General features: G+C 37.2%; 1 pseudogene; it reads left to right on the plus strand.

Annotated features, from left to right (window-relative positions):
- The window catches only part of LOC101329817 (BRISC complex subunit Abraxas 2 pseudogene), a 148,945-nt pseudogene extending 133,699 nt beyond the window's left edge, over positions 1–15,246 (plus strand).
- Positions 15,247–27,049: the final 11,803 nt, after the last annotated feature.

Below are 27,049 nucleotides of genomic sequence, written 5' to 3' on the forward strand. Positions count from 1 at the left end.
TATTAGAAAGAGTGCTGCTATCTACATTCTAACATACAGCGTTCGGTAAACATTTATATACATACATTTCTGTTCATTCATTTATCCTTCTCTTGGGATATTAAATTGCCAACACGAAATCAAGAATTGCATTCTATTTTGTTTTAAAGACAGGAATGTGTTTCTGAAAATATTTGAGTTTTGAAGGCAACTAAAGGGAACTTCTTAAGCTGGTCCACTTTCCAATTCCAAACATTAGGACTCTTAAGTCTGTTTCAAGTTCTATTTCCCAGAAGTAAGCAAGCTAATTAATAGAGACTATTAATTTAAAAAAATCCGTTCTCAGTTTAAAACAAATAAACAAACCAAATATTCTGTAATATCAAAGAAAAAGGAGAAATCACAAAATGTAAAGGTAATATGAATTCCTAAAGAGGAACTTTCACATGAATTCCTAGAAAGTTTTATAAAAACAACTCATACCAATGGTTAGTAAACAGAAACTGGTTCTTAACAATGAACCCAGAAAAACTGACATAATTTCTAAAGTATAAAAAGTAAAATCTGTATTGAAAACATTTAATATAGTGTAGTTGAATTGTCCTTAAAGAAAATCAGATAAGTGAAATGGAAGACAGATTGGAGCAATTTTATTCCAAGAGGAGAAGGAGAATGAAAATATACTATGTAAGTAATAGGAGTCTCCCGAAAAGAACACAGAACAAAGAGGGATGACTAAATAAGCAAGGACATAATAAAATAAAATTAAAACTCTAGAACTAAAGTAAATAAATTCTCAAGATTGAGAACTAAGAGAAATTAAAAAGGCCTACTATGTTCCAAGTAAAATGTACAAATATAAACTACTACTGAAACACATTAACAATTTTAACTTTAATTTTTAATGCTAAAACTCAATGAAATAACATATCAAACAAATACTGATTAAATATTGGACTGGCCAAAAAGTTCGTTCGGGCATTTTTCATACCATCTTATGGAAAACCGAAAGGAATATTTTGGCCAACCCAATAATTTTTTAAAATACTTTTCCTGAATAAAACACTGGCAGATGTAATATAACATCTTAAACATGGAATTCCACACTTTGAGCTCAACAATGTCTTTTTTCCTTTTGCATTTTCTAGCATTTTGTTCACTTAGTACGTATTCCTATTTTATCTAAATTGAGCATCCTTTAGTCTTCTTATATAAATACATATTGTGCAGGTTATATCTTAATATATCCCCAGACATTCAAAAAGACTCATGGGATCACTGATGAATACAAGGAGTTAAATAATTGATTTCTCAAAGTGTAGGTACAATTTTGTACCAATAATGGAATATCCACTAAATGTGGCTGTTGTTTTTGAAAAGAAACAATTAGGTTTAATTAAACAACATCATTAAGACAGGGGAAAGACTAATAAAAATAAATTAGAATACAGAACACCAAAATTGAAGGAGAGCTAGTACTGAAAAATCTTAACTGGTATAACTGTTGGAGCAAAGTAGGATACAAAAGAAAAAAAAAGATGACAATTAATGGACTCTACCTTCAAGATAAAATACAGATATATGGGAAGAGTGAGAAGGTAAGAGAGAAGCTATAGAAGTGTTCAACTGCTCTTTCTTCCAAGGCAGTATGGAAAAAGACTACCCTAGTATTTCAAAACTTGTAATATATTACAAAATGAGTAATTATGCAATTAAGAAGGAAAGAGTAGAGGAGCTTCAAGATGGCGGAAAAGTAAGACGTGGAGATCACCTTCCTCACCACAAATACATCAGAAATACATCTACATGTGGAACAAGGGCTACAGAACACCGACTGTACACTGGCAGAAGACCTCATACCTCCCAAAAGGCAAGAAACTCCCCACGTACCTGGGTAGGGCAAAAGAAAAAAGAAAAAAACAGAGACAAAAGAATAGGGTTGGGACCCGCACCTCTGAGAGTGAGCTGTGAAGGAGGAAAGTTTTCCACACACTAGGAAGGCCCTTGCTGGGCGGAGACTGTGGGTGGCAGAGGGGGGAAGCTTCAGAGCCGCGGAGGATAGCACAGCAACAGGGGTGCGCAGGGCAAAGCGGAGAGATTCCCGCACCGAGGATCGGTGCCGACGGGCACTCACCAGCCCGAGGCTTGTCTTCTCACCTGCTGGGGCGGGTGGGGGCTGGGAGCTGAGGCTCAGGCTTTGGTCGGAGCGCAGGGTGAGTACTGGCGGGGTGAACACAGCCTGAAGGGGTTAGTGCACCACAGCTAGCCCGGAGGGAGTCTGGGAAAAAGTCTGGAGCTGCCGAAGAGGGAAGAGACTTTTCTTGCCTTTTGTTTCCTGGTGCACGAGGAGAGGGGATTAAGAGCACTGCTTAAAGGAGCTCCAGAGATAGTCGTGAGCTGCGGCTATTAGCACGGACCCCAGAGACGAGCATGAGACGCTAAGGCTGCTGCTGCCACCACCAAGAAGCCTGTGTGCAAGCACAGGTCACTATCCACACTGCCCCTCCCGGGAGGCTGTGCAGCCTGCCACTGCCAGGGTCCCATGATCCAGGGACATCTTCCCCGGGAGAACGCACGGCGTGCCTCAGGCTGGTGCAACGGTCACGCCAGCCTCTGCTGCCACAGGCTTGCCCCGCATCCGTATACCTCCGTACCCCCGGGCTGCGTGAGCCAGAGCCCCCGAATCAGCTGCTCCTTTAACCCTGTCCTGTCTGAGCAAAGAACAGACGCCCTCAGGTGACCTACAGGCAGAGGCGGGGCCAAATCCAAAGCTGAACTCCAGGAGCTGTGCAAACAAAGAAGAGAAAGGGAAATCTCTCCCAGCAGCCTCAGGAGCAGCAGATTAAATCTCCACAATCAACTTGATGTACCCTGCAACTGTGCAATACCTGAATAGACAACAAATCAACTTCGGGAGCAACGATATATATTTTTTCCCCCTTTTTCTCTTTTTGTGAGGGTGTATACGTATGCTTCTGTGTGTGATTTTGTCTCTATAGTTTTGCTTTTACCATTTGTCCTAGGGTTCTGTCTGTCCATGTTTTTTTTTTTTTTTTTCTTTTTGTATAGTTTTTAGCACTTGTTATCATTGGTGGATTTGCTTTTTTGGTTTGGTTGCTCTCTTCTTTCTTTCTTTCTTTCTTTTTTTAATTACTTTTTTAAACATTTTTTTGCGGTATGCGGACCTCTCACTGTTGTGGCCTCTCCCATTGCAGAGCACAGGCTCCGGGCGTGCAGGCTCAGCAGCCATGGGTCACGGGCCTAGCCACTCCATGGCATGTAGGATCTTCCCGGACCAGGGCACGAACCCGTGTCCCCTGCATCGGCAGGCGGACTTTTAACCACTGCACCACCAGGGAAGCCCTAAAACATTTTTTTGTTTTGTTTTGGGTTTTTTTTTTTTGCGGTACGCGGGCCTCTCACAGTTGTGGCCTCTCCCGTTGCGGAGCACAGGCTCCGGGCGTGCAGGCTCAGCAGCCATGGGTCACAGGCCTAGCCACTCCATGGCATGTAGGATCTTCCCGGACCAGGGCACGAACCCGTGTCCCCTGCATCGGCAGGTGGACTTTTAACCACTGCACCACCAGGGAAGCCCTAAAACATTTTTTTTTTGTTTTGGGGATTTTTTTTTTTTTGCGGTACGCGGGCCTCTCACTGTTGTGGCCTCTCCCGTTGCGGAGCACAGGCTCCGGGCGTGCAGGCTCAGCAGCCATGGGTCACAGGCCTAGCCACTCCATGGCATGTAGGATCTTCCCGGACCAGGGCACAAACCCGTGTCCCCTGCATTGGCAGGCGGACTTTTAACCACTGCACCACCAGGGAAGCCCTAAAACATTTTTTGTTTTTGTTTTTTGGGGTTTTTTTTTTTTTTTTTTTTTTTTTTTTTTTGCGGTACGCAGGCCTCTCACTGTTGTGGCCCCTCCCGTTGCGGAGCACAGGCTCTGGACATGCAGGCTCAGCAGCCATGGCTCACGGGCCCAGCCACTCCGCGGCATGTGGGATCTTCCCGGACTGGGGCACGAACCCGTGTATCAGCAGGCGGACTCTCAACCACTGTACCACCAGGGAAGCCCACTAAAACATTTTTTTAATAATTATTTTTATTTTGTATTTAAAAAACTATTTTATTTTACTTTATTTTATCTTCCTTTTCTTTCTTTCTTTCTTTTTTCTCCCTTTGATTCTGAGCCGTGTAGATAACAGGTTCTTGGTCCTCCAGCCAGGCATCATGGCTGTGCCTCTGAGGTGGGAGAACCAAGTTCAGGACACTGGTCCACAAGAGACCTCCCAGCTCCACATAATATCAAATGGTGAAAATCATCCAGAGATCTCCATCTCAATGCCAAGACCCAGCTCCACTCAAAGACCAGCAAGCTACAGTGCTGCATACCCTATGCCATCCAACAAACAAGACATAAACACAAGCCCATCCATTAGCAGAGAGGCCGCCTAGAATCATAATAAGGCCACAGACACCGCAAAACACAGCACCAGACGTGGACCTGCCCAACAGAAAGACAAGATCCAGCCTCATCCCAGAACAGAGGCACTAGTTGCCTCCACCAGGAAGCCTACACAACCCACTGAACCAACCTTAGCCACTGGGGACAGACACCAAAAACAGCAGGAACTATGAACCTGAGGCCTGTGAAAAGGAGACCCCAAACTGAGTAAGTTAAGCAAAATGAGAAGACAGAGAAACACACAGCAGATGAAGGAGCAAGGCAAAAACCCACCAGACCTAACAAATGAAGAAGGTATAGGCAGTCTACTGGAAAAGGATTCAGAATAATGATAGTAAAGATGATCCAAAATCTTGGAAATAGAATGGAGAAAATACAAGAAGCGTTTAACAAGGACTTAGAAGAGTGAAAGAGCAAACAGACGGTGATGAACAACACAATAAATGAAATTAAAACTTCTCTAGAAGTGATCAATAGCAGAATAACTGAGTCAGAAGAACGGATAAGTGACCTGGAAGATAAAACAGTGGAAAAAACTACTGCAGAGCAGAATAAAGAAAAAAAAAAAAAAAAAGAAAAGAATTTAGGACAGTCTCAGAGACCTCTGGGACAACATTAAATGTACCAACATTTGAATTATAGGGGTCCCAGAAGAAGAAGAGAAAAAGAAAAGGACTGAGAAAATATTTGAAGAGATTATAGTTGAAAACTTCCCTAATATGGGAAAGGAAACAGTTAATCAAGTCCAGGAAGCACAGAGAGTCCCATACAGGATAAATCCAAGGAGAAACACGTCAAGACACATCATAATCGAATTGGTAAAAATTAAAGACAGAGAAAAATTATTGAAAGCAACAAGGGAAAAATGACAAATAACACACAAGGGAACTCCCATAAGGTTAACAGCTGATTTCTCAGCAGAAACTCTACAAGCCAGAAGGGACTGGTATGATATACTTAAAGTGATGAAAGGGAAGAAACTACAACCAAGACTACTCTACCCAGCAAGGATCGCATTCAGATTCTATAGAGAAATCAAAAGCTTTACAGACAAGCAAAAGCTAAGAGAATTCAGCACCACCAGACCAGCTCTACAACAAATGCTAAAGGAACTTCTCTAAGTGGAAAACACAAGAGAAGAAAAGGACCTACAAACACAAAACAATTAAGAAAATGGTCATAAGAACATACATATCGATAATTACCTTAAACGTGAATGGATTAAATGCTCCAACCAAAAGACACAGGCTTGTTGAATGGATACAAAAACAAGACGTATATATATGCTGTCTACAAGAAACCCACTTCAGAACTAGAGACACATACAGACTGAAAGTGAGGGGATAGAAAAAGATATTCCATGCAAATGGAAATCAAAAGAAAGCTGGAGTAGCTATACTCATATCAGATAAAGTAGACTTTAAAATAAAGAACGTTACAAGAGACAAGGAAGGACACTACATAATGATCAAGGGATCAATCCAAGAAGAAGATATAAAAATTATAAATATATATGCACCCAACATAGGAGCACCTCAATACATAAGGCAAGTGCTAACAGCTATAAAAGAGGAAATTGATAGTAATAAAATAATAGTGGGGGACTTTAACACCTCACTTACACCAATGGACAGATCATCCAAAATGAAAATAAATAATGAGACAGAAGCTTCAAATGACACAGAAGACCAGATAGCTTTAACTGATATTTATATGTCGTTCCATCCAAAACCAGCAGATTACACTTTCTTCTCAAGTGTACACGGAACATTCTCCAGGATAGAACACATCTTGGGTCACAAATCAAGCCTCAGTAAATTTAAGAAAATTGAAAACATATGAAGCATCTTTTCTGACCTCAATGCTATGAGATTAGAAATGAATTACAAGGAAAAAAACATAAAAAACACAAACACATGGAGGCTAAAAATTACATTACTAAATAACAAACAGAACACTGAAGAAATGAAAGAGGAAATCAAAAAATACCTAGAAACAAATGACAATGAAAACACGATGATCCAAAATCTATGGGATGCAGCAAAAACAGTTCTAAGTGGGAAATTTATAGCTATACAAGCCAACTCAAGAAACAAGAAAAATCTCAAGTAAACAATCTAACCTTACACCTAAAGGAACTAGAGAAAGATGAACAAACAAAACCCAAAGTTAGCAGAAGGAAAGAAATCATAAAGATCAGAGCAGAAATAAATGAAATAAAAACAAAGAAAACAATAACAAAGATCAATAAAACTAAAAGCTGGTTCTTTGAGTAGATAAACACAATTGATAAACCATTAGCCAGACTCATCAAGATAAAGAGGGAGAGGACTGAAATCAATAATTACAAACGAAAAAGGAGAAGTTACAACAGTCAATGCAGAAATACAAAGCATCCTAAGAGACTACTACAAACAACTCTATGCCAATAAAATTGACAATCTGGAAGAAATGGACAAATTCTTAGAAAGGTATAACTTTCTGAGACTGAACCAGGAAGAAACAGAAAATATGAACAGACCAATCACAAGTAATGAAATTGAAACTGTGAGTAAATATCTTCTAACAAACAAAAGTCCAGGACCAGATGGCTTCAGAGGTAAATTCTATCAAACATTTAGAGAACAGCTACCACCTATCCTTCTCAAACTCTTCCAAAAATTTGCAGAGGAAGGAACACTCCCAAACTCATTCTATGAGGCTACAATCACCCTGACACAAAAACCAGACAAGGATACTACAAAAAAAGAAAATTACAGACCAATATCACTGATGAATATAGATGCAAAAATCCTCAACAAAACACTAGAAAACAGAACTAACAACACATTAAAAGGATCATACACCACGATCAACTGGGATTTATCCCAGGGATGCAAGGATTCTTCATTATAAGCAACTCAATCAATGTGATACACCATATTAAAAAATTGAAGAATAAAAACCATATGATCATCTCAATAGATGCCAAAAAAGCTTTTGACAAAATTCAACACTGATTTATGGTAAAAACTCTCCAGAAAGTGGACATACAGGGAACCTACCTCAACATAATAAAGAGCATATATGACAAACCCACAGGAAACATCATTCTCAGTGGTGAAAAACTGAAAGCATTTCCTCTAAGATCAGGAACGAGACTAGGATGTCCACTCTCACCACTATTATTCAACATAGTTTTTGAAGTCCTAGCATGGTAATCAGAGAAGCAAAAGAAATAAAAGGAATACAAATTGGAAAAGAAGTAAAGCTGTCACTGTTTGCAGATTACATGATACTATACATAGAGAATCCTAAAGATGCCACCAGAAAACTACTTGAGCTAATCAATGAATTTGGTAAAGCTGCAGGATACAAAATTAATGCACAGAAATCTCTTGCATTCTTATACACTAATGATGAAAAATCTAAAAGAGGAATTATGGAAACACTCCCATTTACCACTGCAACAAAAAGAATAAAATACCTAGGAATAAACCTACCTAGGGAGAAAAAAGACGTGTATGCAGAAAACTATAAGACACTGATGAAAGAAATTAAAGACGATACACACAGATGGAGAGATATACCATGTTCTTGGATTGGAAGAATCAATAATATGAAAATGACTATACTACCCAAAGCAATCTACAGATTCAATGCAATCCCCATCAAATTACCAATGGCATTTTTTATGGAACTAGAAAAAATCATCTTTTAATTTGTATGGAGACCCAAAAGACCCCAAAAGAGAAAGCAGTCTTCAGGGAAGAAAATGGAGATGGAGGAATCAGTCTCCCTGACTTCAGAATATACTACAAAACTTCAGTAATCAAGACAATATGGTACTGGCACAAAAGCAGAAATATAGATCAATGGAACAAGATAGAAAACCCAGAGATAAACCCATGCACATATGGTCAGCTAATCTATGACAAAGGAGGCAAAGATATACAATGGAGAAAAGACAGTCTCTTCAATAAGTGGTTCTGGGAAAACTGGACAGCTACATGTAAAAGAATGAAATTAGAACACCCCCTAACACCATACACAAAAATTAACTCAAAATGGATTCAAGACCTAAATGTAAGACTGGACATTTTAAAACTCTTAGAGGAAAGCATAGGAAGAACACTCTTTGACATAAATGACAGCAAGATCTTTTTTGATCCACCTCCTAGAGTAATGGAAATAAAAACATAAATAAACAAATGGGACCTAATGAAACTTACAAGCTTTTGCACAGCAAAGGAAACCATAAACAAGACTAAAACACAGCCCTCAGAATGGGAGAAAATATTTGTAAATGAATCAACAGACAAAGGATTAATCTCCAAAGTATATAAACAACACATTCAGCTCAATATTAAAGAAATAAACAACCCAATCCAAAAATGGGCAGAAGACCTAAATAGACATTTCTCCAAAGAAGACATACTGATGACCAAGAAGCAAATGAAAAGGGGCTCAACATCATTAATTACTAGAGAAATGCAAATCAAAACTACAATGAGGTATCACCTCACGCTAGTTAGATTGGGCATCATCAGAAAATCTACAAACAACAAATTCTGGAGAGGATGTAGACAAAAGGGAACCCTCTTGCACTGTTGGTGGGAATGTAAATTCATACACCCACTGTAGAGAACAGTATGGAGGTTCCTTAAAAACTAAAAATAGAATTACCATATGATCCAGCAATCCCAGTACTGGGCATATATCCAGAGAAAACTGTAATTCAAAAGGACACAGGCATCCCAATGTTCATTGCAGCACTATTTACAATAGCCAGGTCATGGAAGCAACCTAAATGCCCATTGACAGATGAATGGATGAAGAAGTGGTGGTACATATATACATTGGAATATTAGCCATAAAAAGGAATGAAATTGAGTCATTTGTTGACACGTCGATGGATCTAGAGACTATCATACAAAGTGAAGTAAGTCAGAAAGAGAAAAACAAATATAGTATATTAATGCATGTATGTGGAACCTAGTAAAATGGTACAAATGAACCAGTTTGCAGGGCAGAAGTTGAGAGACAGATGTAGAGTACAAACGTATGGACACCAAGGGGGAAAAACAGCAGTAGGGTTGGGATGGTGGTGTGCTGAATTGGGCGATTGGGATGGACTTTTATACACTGATGTGTATAAAATTGATGACTAATAAGAACCTGCAGTATAAAAAACAAACAAGCAAACAAACAAAAACAAGTAATACTAATCTTTCTTTGGGTTATTTGTATGGACATATGTTAATATAAATGTTTCAGACATTACATGAAATTTCTAAAAATCTTATATATTCTGGTATAATGTTATAAGTCATAATTATAGTTATTACCTTACAATGTATATCTCAGAAATAACTAGATTTCCTTGTCAATTGCATTATTGTGAACTTTCATCAAATCTTTAACTGTGGTCATTTTTAAGTCTTTGGCATTTACAGACAGCTCTGGGTGTACTCTGATGCTTTTGCAAATATGTTCCCATAAAAGAGTTTCATCTTCAAGGAATTCATGGAAAAGACTCTGACAAGTACAGGTTTCTGGTAATTGACTATACTGCTGAACTGAATGAATAAGCATTTTCATAACTCTAATGGAAAACTGATGAATTCATAAAAGTGCTAACAAAATATTAAGATGAAAAAAAAATTAATTACATGGGACTGAGTGAACTGCAAAAAAAATACAAACACATGGAGGCTAAACAATACACTACTTAATAACTAAAAGATCACTGAAGAAATCAAAGAAGAAAACAAAAAATACCTAGAAACAAATGACAATGAAAAAACGATGACCCAAAACCTGTGGGATACAGCAAAAGCAGTTTTAAGAGGGAAGTTTATAGCAATACAATCCTACCTTAAGAAACAAGAAACTTCTCAAATAAACAACCTAACCTTACACTTAAGCAATTAGAGAAAGAAGAGCAAAAAAACCCCAAAGTTAGTAGAAGGAAAGAAATCATAAAGATCAGATCAGAAATAAATGAAAAAGAAATGAAGGAAACAATAGCAAAGATCAATGAAACTAAAAGCTGGTTCTTTGAGAAGATAAACAAAATTGATAAACCATTAGCCAGACTCATCAAGAAAAAAAAGGGAGAAGACTCAAATCAATACAATTAAAAATGAAAAAGAAGGAACAACTGACACTGCAGAAATACAAAGGATCATGAGAGATTACTACAAGCAACTATATACCAATAAAATGGACAATCTGGAAGAAATGGACAAATTCTTACAAATGCACAGTGTTCTGAGACTGAACCAGGAGGAAATAGAAAATATGAACAGACCAATCACAAGCACTGAAATTGAAACTGTGATTTAAAAACTTCCAACAAACAAAAGACCAGGACCAGATGGTTTCACAAGTGAATTCTATCAAACACTTAGAGAACAGCTAACACCTATAATTCTCAAACTCTTCCAAAATATAGCAGAGGGAGAAACACTCCCAAACCCATTCTATGAGGCCACCATCACCGTGATACCAAAACCAGACAAAGATGTCACACAGGAAGAAAACTACACGCCAATATCACTGATGAACATAGATGCAAAAATTGTCAACAATATGCTGGCAAACAGAATCCAACAGTACATTAAAAGGATCATACACCATGACCAAGTGGGGTTTATCCCAGGATGCAAGGATTCTTCAATATACACAAATCAATCAATGTGATACACCATATTAACAAACAGAAGGATAAAAACCATATGATCATCTCAATGGATGCAGAAAAAGCTTTTGACAAAACTCAACACCGATTTATGATAAAAAACCCTCCATTAAGTAGGCATAGAGGGACTTTCCTCAACATAATACAGGCCATATATGACAAACCCACAGCCAACATCGTCCTCCATGGTGAAAAACTGAAACCATTTCCACTAATATCAGGAACAAGACAAGGTTGCCCACTCTCACCAGTATTATTCAACATAGTTTTGAAAGTTTTAGCCACAGCAATTAGAGAAGAAATAGAATTAAAAGGAATCCAAATCGGAAAAGAAGAAGTAAAGCTGTCACTGTTTGCAGATGACATGATACTATACATAGAGAATCCTAAAGATGCCACCAGAAAACTACTAGAGCTAATAAGTGAATTTGGTAAAGTAGCAAGATACAAAATTAATGCACAGAAATCTCTTGCATCCGTATACACTAATGATAAAAAATATGAAAGTGAAATTAAGAAAACACTCCCATTTACCACTGCAACAAAAAGAATAAAATACCTAGGAATAAATCTACCTAAGGAGACAAAAGACCTGTATGCAGATATCTATAAGACACTGATGAAAGAAATTAAAGATGATACAAACAGATGGAGAAGTATACCATATTCTTGGATTGGAAGAATCAACATTGTGAAAATGACTATACTACCTTAAGCAATCTACAGATTCAGTGCAATCCCTATCAAACTACTACTGGCATTTTTCACAGAACTAGAACAAAAAATTTCACAATTTGTATGGAAACAAAAAAGACCCCAAATAGACAAAGCAATCTTAAGAAAGAAAAATGGAGCTGGAGGAATCAGGCTCCCTGACTTCAGACTATACTACAAAAACAACAGTAATCAAGACAGTATGGTACTGGCACAAAAACAGAAAGATAGATCAATGGATCAGGATAGAAAGCCCAGAGATAAATCCACACACATATGGTCACCTTATCTTTGATAAAGGAGGCCAGAATATACAGTGGAGGGAAGAAACCCTCTTCAATAAGTGGTGCTGGGAAAACTGGACAGCTACATGTAAAGAATGAAATTAGAACACTCCCTAACACCATACACAAAGTAAACTCAAAATGGATTAAAGAGCTTCCCTGGTGGCTCAGTGGTTGAGTGTCTGCCTGCTGATGCAGGGGACATGGGTTCGTGACCCGGTCCAGGAGGATCCCAAATGCCACAGAGCGGCTGGGCCCGTGGGCCAAGGCCGCTGAGCCTGCACATCCGGAGTTCCATGGTGAGAGAGGCCACAACAGTGATAGGCCCGCATACCACAAAAAAAAATTGGATTAAAGACCTAAATATAAGGCCAGACACTATCAAACCCTTAGAGGAAAACATAGGCAGAACACTCTATGACATAAATCACAGCAAGATCCTTTTTGACCCACCTCTTAGAGAAATGGAAATAAAAACAAAAATAAACAAATGGGGCCTAATGAAACTTAAAAGCTTTTGCATAGCAAAGGAAACCATAAACAAGATGAAAAGACAACCCTCAGAATGGGAGAAAATATTTGCAAATGAAGCAACTGACAAAGGATTAATCTCCAAAATTTATAAGCAGCTCATGCAGCTCAATATCAAAAAGCAAACAACCCAATCCAAAAATGGGCAGAAGACCTAAACAGACACTTCTCTAAAGAAGATATACAGATTGCCAACAAACCCATAAAAGAATGCTCAACATCATTAATCATTAGAGAAATGCAAATCAAAACTACAATGAGATATCATCTCACACCAGTCAGAATGGCCATCATCAAAAAATCCACAAACAATAAATACTGGAGAGGGTGTGGAGAAAAGGGAACCCTCTTGTACTTTTGGTGGGAATGTAAATTGATGCAGCCACTATGGAGAACAGTATGGAGGTTCCTTAAAATCAACAAATAGAACTACCATACAAACCCGCAATCCCACTACTGGGAATATAGCCTGAGAAAACCATCATTCAAAAAGAGTCATGTACCAAAATGTTCATTGCAGATCTATTTACAATAACCAGGACATGGAAGCAACCTAAGTGGCCATCAACAGATGAATGGATAAAGATGTGGCACATATATTACTCAGCCATAAAAAGAAACAAAACTGAGTTATTTGTAGTGAGGTAGATGGACCTAGTGACTGTCATACAGAGTGAAGTAAGTCAGAAAGAGAAAAATAAATACCATATGCTAACACGTATATATGGAATCTAGAAAAAAATGGTCATGAAGAAACTAGGGGCAAGACAGGAATAAAGACACAGACCTACTAGAGAATGGACTTGAGCATACACGGAGGGAGAAGGGTAAGCTGGGACAAAGTGAGAGAGTGGCATGGACATATATACACTACCAAACATAAAATAGATAGCTAGTGGGAAGCAGCCGCATAGCACAGGGAGATTAGCTCGGTGCTTTGTGAACACCTAGAGGGGTGGGATAGGGAGGGTAGGAGGGAGGGAGATGCAAGAGGGAAGAGATATAGGGACATATGTATATGTATAACTGATTCACTTTGTTATAAAGCAGAAACTAACACACCATTATAAAACAATTATACTCCAATAAAGGTGTTGAAAAAAAGGAAACAGTAAAATAAGAGCATAAAATAGGATTATAGAAGATGACATCTAAATAACAATTAGAACAATAAATTTTAATGCTTTAAAATCTCTATAAAAATGTGAAAGACCTTATATTGAATTGATAAAATATATTAAAAATATAGAGTACATTTTTTAGACTCTACATGTAAACACCTATGGGGAGTGCTCCAAGGCCCACACCGAGTTCCCTGGGTTAGCGCTTCTCTGACGTCCACCTTCATCATAAATTTGGGGTCCTTAGCACAGATGTATGCCAGACAGAATCTCACTTGCTTCCCCCTTCCTTGCCAGGACCAGATTGACCCCCTTCATGGAAGCACCAGCCTAAGCATGATTATAATTGGGGACTGCTATTTTTAAGGGATAAATTTGAGGAAGGATTTTTGCTGGAACAGGTAATACAAGGTGAAACCTTTAGCATTGGTGACTCACAAATCAACAACGCAGAATTTTTGCAAGTAATTGAAACCATTAGCCTTCTTCAAAACTTTTTAGTTTTTATAACTAGGCAAGCAAAGTTAGTAAAGAGAGTTTGCATGGTATTAAAGATCAGAGAAAGTTATTGGTGGGTACAGATTCTGTCAAAACACACAGCAGATACACGCAGAGAGGAGGTATTCCACAAGCAGCTCACCAGCGTTCTCCCCAAGCTGGACCTCCTTTTCCTTCTCTGCAGTTTCATCTGCACAGCCAACAACTCCACTCATGCTTTAGTAAATGTTCTCTTTAGACTAAATCGAAGATGTAATCAAAGGAAATCCTTCGCTATTCCCAACGTAGGCAAGATTAGCCAGCATGAGTACAAAGTGCCTTCAGTGCCAAATATTAAGAGTTATGCCAGTTATTAAAGAGCATGGTCATGACTTTTTTTTTTTTAACAAGGACGGAGTAATGAAAGACATCAGGGCTATTCACAGGTTTATATCGCACTTCACGCAGGCAGTGTGTGCAGCTGTGGAAAAGAGTGAGTGAGTTGTTGAATTTTGTCAGGCAGAAGTGAAAAAATTAAGAAGACAAATCACTCAGATGAAAAACAAACAAACAAAAAAAGAACAAGAAGGAAGATTGCAGCAGGCAATGGTAAGCAAACAGATGCCGTCTGAAAGTTTGGAACCCATGTTTGGTCCTCTGATGCCATGAGTCTGTAGCTGAGGTAGAAGTACGCTGGGAGATGCAGAGCTTTCTGATCCTCCTCCCTCTTAGTCTGATTTTCACACACAGTCAAGAAACCACTTCGAGCCTTTCTCACATGAAAAGTAGAGTATTTATGCCTTGATCTCAAGCCATGAGCTCTTCCAATTATGCTTCCATTAGTGCCAGACTGAAATATTCTGGAAGTGGAGCAGGATGAAACTTTGATTGACCCCCGTCCCCCTAACATTAGGGAGTACTCACGTTTGAGGAATTTGCCACCACTGACATATACCCAAGAGGGCTCCAGGAACACTCAGACCTCCCAGAATTAATTAAAGAAGATGCACTCTCCACTTAGCACTGTTTTTCTTAATTACTTATTGAGACAATATTTGAAAACTTGTTCTGAGGGAGAATTGCTTTCTTAGATCCCTGGACTCCCAAGAGGAGAGTCCTTGTTCACAGAACTTGTTGGAGCTTCACATATGCAGATCCTCACCTTTGGTCCCAGTGTGCAGGTTTTAAGACACAGCCATTAAGATAATCAAATTGCCTAATTCTGGTGTGATTCAAGGGTGTACAGTTAAGTTTAGGCAAAGTAAAATAATGAACATAGGTTTTGTTCTTTAAAATAAATTAGAAATTAGAGACTAAGCACAAGTAACTATAAATGTTCTATAATTAATCTATAAATGAAAATTTTACTCCTTGCACTATCATGCCTTAAATTTACTTTTCCCAAAAGAAAATGAATTTAGTAGAGCTTTCAAAGAACTTTCTTTCTATGATAAGCCAAGTTCATCTTTATCAGGAAACTTTTAAAAATAATTCCATGAAGTCTGATTGGCACAAATCAGATATATCTTCTCTTGTCATATTGGATATGACTATGTGAGATCAAAAGAGAGGGCTTTGCTTCAACGTTTTACTACTAGCCTAATATGTATTGACACTTAAAATGATTGACTTTTAAATAATGTAGAAATGATAATTACCAGTAAGTAATCATCCAAATAAGTATGTCATCAAATAACTTATTTTTCTTTTGGAGGATTACAGTGACTGCTATGTTGTATTAGCCAATTCATGGTCTCAGTTCCAGTCTTAAAGGAAGGATGTACAGTAACGGAGGACAGAAAGGAATTATGTACCAGACTCAAATTTTGTGATGAACAGATTTCAGACACAGTGGATTTAGTTCAGTTCCTATGTAGTGCATTTAATTCATTTAGATTTCCTGATAAATCCTGGTGTTAATTCAATTTGTGGAGGAAAGATATTTAATAAACTGTTTGGGAATCTTGATGAATAAATATTCATTTTAAATCTGGGGAAAAAATAAACCTATGGGCTACAGGTAAAAAAATGTACTCAGGATCTATATTTTATCTTTATAGTCTTTTTTACCCCAAGTGTAGAGATTGTATCAACATTTCTCAGATTGGAGGAAAATAAAATAACTTTTTAAATCTGGTTGTAGCTCAATTTAAATTCAGGGAATATTAAACTAAACACAACTTTCTATCTTGAGTTTATAAATTGAGAGTAAAAGAAATATGAAATGAAAAAACTAAACATTCCACTTAAAATCATAGAAAAGTAAGGATAAACATTAAAAGAAGCAAATTGTCAACAGCTATTTTCAGGATATTAGCCAAAGTGGACAAATTTGCCTGTAAATATTGATCAAAGTACCTGACTAATCGCCTTTACGTCACGTTGTAAAGTATAAATGTGATAACATTGGACAATGTTGGGGTTCATTCTTATTTAGACTTCCAGATTACATATTGTGGGTGTAAATCAGGAGATTTTAGTGGCACAGTAGGCTAAATGTATGACGTGATTCAAAGGTACTGATTGTGATATAATGCTTAGTACATTTAAACTTATTAATATAGTAGATAAGACTTTCATAGAAGACTGATGATGCTCATAGTTGCTATGAATGAAAATTACCAGCATAAGGTTTATTCTAACAAGATTCTATACATTTCATGTTATTATATTTATTTTATAAATTTATTTTGAATGTAAGAAATCTGACATGAAGTAGAGTATTCTGAAAGCTGTGTTTTCCTTTGTGGCAATTGCAGAAATTCTAGGAGTTTTCATGAAAATGAATATAATAAGAAATACAATAGTAAGAAATCCATTTTATGCATCAAGTTCTTGAATACTTTTTTGAATGTTTGTCACGCTCAGTTTCAGCAAGCTCAGTGCATAATTTAGGTATTGGAAGCATTACTTCATATCATTGTTTGGTTTTAACATCTAGCCTAAGTTATTTCCCAGGTAACAAATGTATTTGACACTATTACAGATAAAATTTTTTGTTTGGTTACATATTAACCTGCCATTTCTCCAGTGCTTTGTTTTAATATGTTCAGATTATATACAATTCATGTCACTCTACCTAAGCCATGCTGAACTATAAAATCCCAAAATATAGCTAAAAAATGTAATAAAATATTTTTCAAGTGATGATATGCTTTTATTCATCATCTAGGAGGTAAATTTGACAAGCCATTTGTCATAGAAAGTTTGAAACCCTAGGTACTGAAATTATTTCTACTCCATTTATGTTTTATTATGTTCATTATAGTCAAAATATGTCAGGTTAATCACTGTTGTCATGTGTTTTCTTACATCTGTTACTTAATATTTTTCACTCTATCTCTGTTAATATATATATATATAGGGTCACTGTTAACTTCTTCCAATATGCTTAAAAATACATTTCATTCACTATATAATCTAGACTAGAGTTAATCTTGATGCCTTTGTTTTCACATTTTTTCATTAAGAGAGACCAAGGCATATTTGGAGGAGTAAACCATTTTTTTAAGAGGATAAATATAGTCCATATAAATGTGGTAGGATGCAATGAATTTACAGAAAAAAAAGTAGAAAATAATGCTACCTTTTGAGAATTAAGCTAGTAAGGTACACATAAAGAGTGTGGTTAGAGACTTACTGTTGATATTAAGGTAGGGAGTACTTGAATATTTACATAAAAAAGGAAATAATTATTTGTGGGGGGGAGGAGATGTTATGGTGAATCACTGATGGCTGAGATCTCCTGGGAGAGGAGACAGATATCTGTATTTTTAACAAACTCTCCTTGTAATTCTTTTGTAAACTGTGGAGGTTTGTATGGAATTTGAGTTTGATATTTATATTTTGCTCATTTTGTTGTTAAGTAATTTTTCCTGAACTTTTAGAAAATGTCTTTGTTTAATTAGCTTGTCTTCACAGAGCTAACTAGCTAACTTCACAGAGCATTTTCTTCTATTTGTGTGTTTATATTTATTTTATTTATGTTTTTCCTTTCTTTGCTTCTCCTTAATGTGGATTCTTATTCTAGAAGGGAGCTCTAGTGGGTCAGGTTCGAGTTCATATGGGACAAACTGCTTCCGCCCCTCTGATGATCTTGCCGGGCACCCCTTGAATTCACTTACCTGCTAATGTTGGGGAAAACCCCTCAGTTTTAGCTGTTGTTATCAAATTGGTCTGCTGCATATTCCAGGGACTATCTTTTGGTCATTTGGTGTTCTCTCGTTTTCAGGTCAAACATCACTTTGCTTCTGTCAGACCTTATGTCAATAATATACAAATTCCTGTGGTTGTTGGCAATTTTTCCCCACCTGTGGACATATCTGTGTTTGTAGGGATATCTCATCACATAGTTTTGTTGTAAGTGTTCTCTGGTTGGCTTTGATTTTGCAGTTTAGTTACTTTGTCCAATTTTATGTGGGAATTCAAGATACAAAACTATGCCATGATATTCTAAATTTATATTTGTAAACAGTTCTACAGGTGATTCTTGTATACCACTGCTTTAAATCATAGTGTTTTAGCTTTAGAGCCTACCGTCAACTAACCTCAGTCTATGTCCCTCTTAGTTTAAACATATGGGAGAGAAAACCTGAGTAACTATTAACCAGCAAAGGTTTGCTTGTCCTCAAGTCCAGTCATGGTCTAATCAGCAATGGGTGGCGACAGGAACTGATATACACTTTTGTGTAAGACTAAACATTACAGATCAGTAAAGGAAAAGGAAATGGCTGCTTAACATTTATTATAACTTTTACTCATAGTTTTCTCTGAAATATTAAAACATGTGACTAAAATTATGAAGAAGACTTTTTTTCTCATGCTGTTATCTTTGCCTGAACTCAGCCTGTGCCCCATCACTTTGCTGACTGATTCCAACTTTTTCTTCACGTGTCAGTCCTGATACTTCCTAGAAGACTTCCTTGACATATTCCTTTCCCTCAGTCTGAGTTACATGTTTTCTCATTCACCCATCACATTTTAGTTTTTTGTCTGTTTGTTTCTCTTCAAATAAGACACTAAATTCCTTAGGGTAAGAGCTGTACTTTTTCTCTCTGTATCTCTACCACCTGGTACAATATTTTCCATGTAGAAGGAACTGAGAATGATGAATGAGTAATTTATGAATGAATGAATGAACATAAATCATAAATAATTTTACCACTTAGCATTTATCATTGGTGGTTTAATGGTAGGCTAAATAATGTCCCCCAAAAGATATCTACTGCCTAATCTCTAGAACCTACAAATATGTTACTTAGTACAGCAAAAGTGTATTTGGAGATGTGATTAAGGATCCTGAGATGGGAAGAATATCCTGGATTATCTGGGTGGGTCCTAAATATAATCAGAATGGTCCTTATAAGAAGGAGGCAATGGGAAATAGGAGATGTGATGTGAGAAGGAAGAAGTTGGAGTAACGTGAGGAAGGGGCCACAGGCCAAGAAATGCAGGCAGCCTCTAGAAACTAAAATAGGCAAAGAAAAAGATTTCTCTCTGAACACTCCAGAAGGAACACAAACCAGATGACCCATTAATTTTAGACTTTGGACCTTCAGTACTGTAATAGAATAAATTTCTATTGTTTTTTTCCCACTCAGTTTGTGGTAATTCGTTACAGAAGCAAGAAGAGACCAATACACTTTTGTATTTTTCTTGCTCTTTCTGATCAATAACATATACTTCTATGTTATTGAATCAACTGACAATTGTTTCATGTCATGTGGAGAATATATTCTCAGTAAAGATTTGAAGACATTCTTCATTTTAATAACTGCTTTTTGTCTATGAGTCTTCACAAGGTACTAAGGGATAGATTCTAGTCCCATAAATATGATAGTCACTACCAGAATTTTTTTTTCTTCTGAAATGTTTTTGCCACAAGCAAGCTTTTATCTTCTTCCTCATTGTTACTTTGTATTTTCAATATCTGACCTTCAGAGATTGAGACATCTCCCAACATACATTAGACCACACAAGGGCACTTAATCATGTAAACAGTGAACTCAGTCTCACTGCTAATTTTTATCTAATGGCAAATTCCTTAGCTGTAAGTACTTTGATGGTGATGAAAGGAAATACTTTTTATCTTATTATTCCACAAGACACATTTCAATGTGAGAATCTCAACCTGTGTTGGTTGTAATTATAATTTAAAAATCTTGACTCTTTTTTTCTTTCTTGATTGCAGATACATTAGCATTACTTTGGAATACAATGCCACTCCAACTTCATTTTTCTCTTTGGAATGTGTAATGTAAGAAAAAAAAAAAAAGGATGATGCACCTAGCAATATTTTATCCATGAAAAGGACATTAATTTTTCCTTTTTGCTTTTATTATGTTATCAGCTATGTTGGAGGTAATGGATTACAGTGAAGCTGTCTTCACTGTGATTCATCAGCCTTGGGGGTGGGGAGGGTGACCACCAATCTGCTCTTAGTGATTGGTTTCTAAAAGACATGGCCTTTTGTGCCATGAAAAAAGAAGTTTCTAAGCCTTAGAATTACACTTAGCAAGAAGGCAGAAAATGTACTTATTGCCAATGAGTAAATTAAGATGACAAAAAAAGGATATAGAATTGTTTAGGTTTCATCTCTTTTGCAGAAATGAGGAATACAATGGTTTCTCACATAGTTACATATCCACAGGTTTTTTACCTGTAGAATTATTAAACACCAAAAGCAGCTTGTGGTTTGGAAGATTTCACATTTACAAGAGCAGCCAAATAGAACTGTTTGATTTAAGTGGCTACTCCTAGATCCCTGGCTTAACTCTGAAAAAAAGGTTGAGATATAAATCTGATTTATAAATTATCCAGTTTAAATAATTGGTAATTGACTAGGCAGTTAAAACAGCTAGACTATCTAATTTTAATCTGTTAATCCTCCAAAGTTTAAAATGCTTTGATCATCACACGTGATAGACTCAGTCAGATACTAATGCCATTAATTGCTGTTATTTTAGCAAGCTTTTATTTTTCTATTTATTTTTAACATCTTTCTTTGGGAATAATTGCTTTACAATGTTGAGTTAGTTTCTGCAGTATAACAAAGTGAATCAGCTATATGTATACATATATCCCCATATCCCCTCCCTCTTGAGCCTCCCTCCCACCCTCATATCCCACCCCTCTAGGTGGTCACAAAGCACCAAGCTGATCTCCCTGTGCTATGCAGCTGCTTCCCACTAGCTATCTATTTTACATTTGGTAGTGTATATATGTCAATGCTACTCTCTCACTTCATACCAGCTTACCCTTCCCCCTACCCCATGTCTTCAAGTCCATTCTCTACGTCTGCATCTTTATTCTTGTCCTGTCCCTAGGTTCATCAGAACCATTTTTTTTTTTTTTTTAGATTCCATGTATATGTGTTAGCATATGGTATTTGTTTTTCTCTTTCTGACTTACTTCACTCTGTATGACAGACTCTAGCTCCATCTACCTCACTACAAATAACTCAATATTGTTTCTTTTAATGGATGAGTAATACTTCATTGTATATATGTGCCACATCTTCTTTATCCATTCATCTGTCGATGGACAATTAGGTTGCTTCCATGTCCTGGCTATTGTAAATAGTGCCGCAATGAACATCGTGGTACATGTCCCTTTTTGAATTTTGGCTTTCTCAGGGTATATGCCCAGTAGTAGGATTGCTGGGCCATACGGTAGTTCTATTTTTAGTTTTTTAAGGAACCTCCGTACTGTTCTCCATAGTGGCTGTATCAATTTACATTCTCACCAAGAGTGCTGGAGGGTTCCCTTTTCCTTACACCCTCTCCAGCATTTATTGTTTATAGATTTTTGGATGATGGCCATTCTGACCTGTATGAAGTGATACCTCATTGTGGTTTTATTTGCATTTCTCTAATGATTAGTGATGTTAAGCATCCTTTCATGTATTTGTTGGCAATCTGTATGTTTTCCTTGGAGAAATGTCTATTTAGGTCTTCCACCCATTTTTGCATTGGGTTGTTTGTTTTTGTGATATTAAACTACATGAGCTGCTTATATATTTTGGAGATTAATCCTTCATCAGTTACTTTGTTGGCAAATATTTTCTCCTATTCTGAGGGTTGTCTTTTCATCTTGTTTATGATTTCGTTTGCTGTGCAAAAGCTTTTAAGTTTCATTAGGTTCCATTTGTTTATTTTTGTTTTTATTTCCCTTTCTCTAGGAGGTGGGTCAAAATGGATCTTGCTATGATTTATGTCATGGAGTGTTCTACTAATGTTTTCCTCTAAGAGTTTTGTAGTGTCCAGTCTTACATTTAGGTCTTTAATTCATTTTGAGTTTATTTTTGTTTATGGTATTAGGGAGTGTTCTAATTTCATTCTTTTACGTGTAACTGTCCAGTTTTCCCAGCATCACTTACTGAAAAGACTGTCTTTCCTCCATTGTATAGTCTTGCCTCCCTTAACACAGATAAGGTCACCATATGTTCGTGGATTTGTCTCTGGGCTTTCTACCCTGTTCCATTGATCTATGTTTATGTTTTTATGCCAGTACCATACTGTCTTGATTACTGTAACTTTGTAGTATAGTCTGAAGTCCAGGAGTCTGATTCCTCCTGCTCTGCTTTTCTTTCTCAAAATTGCTTTCACTATTTTGGGTGTTTTGTGTTTCCATACAAATTGTGAAATTTTTTGTTCTAATTCTGTGAAAAATGCCATTTGTAGTTTGAAAGGGATTGAATTGAATCTATAGATTGCTTTGGGTAGTATAGTCATTTTCACAATGTTGATTCTTCCAATCCTAGAACATGGTATATCTCTCCATCTGTTTGTGTCATATTTCATCAGTGTCGTATAGTTTTCTGCATACAGGTCTTTTGTCTCCTTAGGTAGATTTATTCCTAGGTATTTTGTTCTTTTTGTTGCAATGGTATATGGGAGTGTTTCCTTAATTTATCTTTCAAATTTTTCATTGTTAGTATATCAGAATGCAAGATATTTCTGTGCATTAATTTTGTATCCTGCTATGTTACCAAATTCATTGATTAGCTCTAGTAGTTTTCTGGTAGCATCTTTAGGATTCTCTATGTATAGTATCATGTAATCTGCAAACAGTGACAGCTTTACTTCTTTACCAATTTTGATTCCTTTTATTTCCTTTTCTTCTCTAATCACCAAGGCTAAAACTTCCAAAACTATGTTGAATAATAGTGGTGAGAGTGGGCAACCTTGTCTTCTTCCTTATCTTAGAGGATATGGTTTCAGATTTTCACCATTGAGAATGACGTTGGCTGTGGGTTTGTCATAATATGGCCTTTATTATGTTGAGGTAAGTTCCCTCTATGCCCACTATCTGGAGAGTTTTTATCATAAATGGGTGTTAAATTTTGTTGAAAGATTTTTCTGCATCTATTGAGATTATCATATGGTTTTTATCCTTCTATTTGTTAATATGGTGTATCACATTGATAGATTTGCATATATTGAAGAATCCTTGCATCCTGGGATAAACCCCACTTGATCATGGTGTATGATCCTTTTAACATGTTGTTGGATTCTGTTTGCTAGTATTTTGTTGAGGATTTTCGCATCTATATTCATTAGTAATATTGGTCTGTAGTTTTCTTTTTTGTGACATATTTGTCTGGTTTTGGTATCAGGGTGATGGTGGCCTCATAGAATGAGTTTGGGAGTGTCCGTCCCTCTGCTATATTTTGGAAGAGTTTGAGAAGGATAGGTGTTAACTCTTCTCTAAATGTTTGATAGAATTCACCTGTGAAGCCATCTGGTCCTGGTCTTTTGTTTGTTGGAAGATTTTTAATCAGTTTCAATTTCAGTGCTTGTGATTGATCTGATCATATTTTCTACTTCTTCCTGTTTCAGTCTTGGAAGGTTGTATTTTTCTAAGAATTTGTCCATTTCTTCCAGTTTGTTTAATTTACTAGCATATAGTTGCTTGTAGTAATCTCTCATGATCCTTTGTATTTCTGCAGTGTCAGTTGTTCCTTCTTTTTCATTTCTAATTCTGTTGATTTGAGTCTTCTCCCTTTGTTTCTTGATGAGTCTGGCTAATGGTTTATCAATTTTGTTTATCTTCTCAAAGAACCAGATTTTAGTTTTATTGATCTTTGCTATTGTTTCCTTCATTTCTATTTTAAAATCTATTTTGTCTGATATGAGAATTGCTACTCTAGATTTCTTTTGATTTCCATTTTCATGGAATATCTTTTTCCATTCCCTCATTTTCAGTCTGTATGTGTCCCTAGGTCTGAAGTGGGTCTCTTGTAGACAGCATATATATGGGTCTTGTTTTTGTATCCATTCAGCCAGTCTATGTCTTTTGGTGGGAGCATTTAATCCATTTACCTTTAAGGTAATTATTGATATGTGTGTTCCTATTGACATTTTCTTAATTATTTTGGGTTTGTTATTGTAGGTCTTTTCCTTCTCTTGTGTTTCCTGCCTAGAGAATTTCCTTTAGCAGTTGTTGTAAAGCTGGCTTTGTGGTGCTGAATTCTCTTAGCTTTTGCTTGTCTGTCAAGGTTTTAATTTCTCTGTCGAATCTGAATGAGATCCTTGCTGGGTAGAGTAATCTTGGTTGTAGGTTTTTCCCTTTCATCACTTTATTTTTTTTATTTTTAGTTTTTTGTGGTATGTGGGCCTCTCACTGTTTTGGCCTCTCCCATTGCAGAGCACAGGCTCCGGATGTGCAGGCTCAGTGGCCATAGCTCACGGGTCCAGCCACTCCACGGCATGTGGGGTCTTTCTGGACCGGGGCATGAACCCGTGTGCCCTGCATCGGCAGGCAGACTCTCAACCACTGCACCACCAGGGAAGCCCCCTTTCATCACTTTAAATATGGCCTGCTACTCCCTTCTGGCTTGCAGAGTTTCTGCTGAAAGATCAGCTGTTAACCTTATGGCAATTCCCTTGTACATTGTTGTTTTCCCTTGCTGCTTTTAATATATTTTCTTTGTAATTAATTTTTGATAGTTTAATATGTGTCTTGGTGTGTTTCTCCTTAGATTTATCCTGTATGAGACTCTCTGCACTTCCTGGACTTGATTGATAATTTCCTTTTCCATGTTAAGGAAGTTGTCAACTGTAATCACTTCAAATATTTTCTCAGAACTTTTCTTTTTCTCTTCTTCTTCTAAGACCCCTATTATTTGAATGTGGTTGCATTTAAAGTTGTCCCAGAGGTCTCTGAAACTGTCCTCAATTCTTTTCATTCTTTTTTCTTTATTCTGCTCTGCAGTAGTTATTTCCACTATTTTATCTTCCAAGTCCCTTATCCGTTCTTCTGCCTCAGTTATTCTGCTATTGTTTCTTTCTAGAGAATTTTTAATTTCAATTATTGTGTTGTCCATCTTTGTTTTTCTAGGTCCTTTTTAAACGTTTCTTGTATTTTCTCTATTCTATTTCCAAGATTTTGGATCATTTATACTATCATTACTCTGAATTCTTTTTCAGGTAGACTGACTATTTCCTCTTCAGTAGTTTGGTCTGTTGGATTTTTACCTTGCTCCTTCATCTGCTCCATATTTCTCTGTCTTCTCATTTTGCTTAACTTACTGTGTTTGGGGTCTCCTTTTCACAGGCTGCAGGTTTGTAATTTTCATTGTTTGTGGTGTTGCCCTCAGTGAGGGAGGCTGGTTCAGTGGGTTGTGTAGGCTTTCTGGTGGGGGGAACTGGTGCCTGTTTTCTGGTGGGTGGGGATGAATGTTATCCTTCTGGTGGTCAGGGCTGCATCAGGTGGTGTGTTTTGTGGTGTCTGCGAACTTAGTATGACTTTATGCAGCCTCTCTGCTAATGGGTGGAGTTGTGTCCTGTCTTGCTAGTTTGGCATGGGGCATCCAGCACTGGAGCTTGCTGGCCATTGGGTGGAGCTGGTTTTTTGTGTTGAGATGGAAATCTCTGGGAGAGCTATCACTGATTGATATTACATGGGGTCTGGAGGTCTCTGGGGGTCAATGTCCTGGACTTGGCTCTCCCACCTCGGAGGCTGAGGCCTGACACCAGGCTGGAGCATAAAGACCCTGCCAGCCACACAGCTCAGAAGAAGAGGAAGAAAAAAAGAAACAAACAAACAGAACCCCAAACCAAGTTGTAAAAGCAAAACTAAACAGGCAAAATCATGCAAAGATACATACACACACGTACTCATAAAAAGAAAACAAACAACTAAAAGAAAAACTGAACAATCAGAACCCTAGGACAAATCATAAAAGCAAACCTAAACAAACAAAATCACAGAAAGAAACATACACATACACACTCACAAAAAGAGCAAAAAGGAAAAAAAAATAAATTTTTTTTAAAAAAGTGTGCAACCAAACCAATAAACAAATCCACCAGTGATAACAAGCACTAAAAACTAAACTAAGATAAACATAAAAACCAGAAACAAATCAGATTCAGAAAGCAAACCCAAAGTCTACAGTTACTCCCAAAGTCCACCATCTCAATTTTGGGAACATTTGTTGTCTATTCAAGTATTCCACAGATGCAGTGTTCATCAAGTTGATTGTGGGAAGTTAATCCTCTGCTCCTGAGGCTGCTGTGAGAAATTTCTCTTTCTCTTCTTTGTTTGCACAGCTCCTGGGGTTCAGCTTTGGTTTTGGCCCCACCTCTGTGTGTAGGCTGCCCTCAGGCATCTGTTCCTCACCCAGACAGGAGGGTGTGAAAAAGCAGTGGCTGATTAGGGCTCTCTTTCTCACTCAGGCCCGGGAGATGGAGGGGTATGGTAGTATTAATTGCAATGCGGAGCGAGCCTGTGTCAGCAGAGGCCAGCATTTCATTGCTACAGCCTGAGGTGTGCCATGTGTTCTCCCAGGGAAGA

The sequence above is a fragment of the Tursiops truncatus genome, chromosome 1 (genome assembly GCF_011762595.2).
Source record: "Tursiops truncatus isolate mTurTru1 chromosome 1, mTurTru1.mat.Y, whole genome shotgun sequence".
NCBI classification, from domain to species: Eukaryota; Metazoa; Chordata; class Mammalia; order Artiodactyla; family Delphinidae; genus Tursiops; species Tursiops truncatus.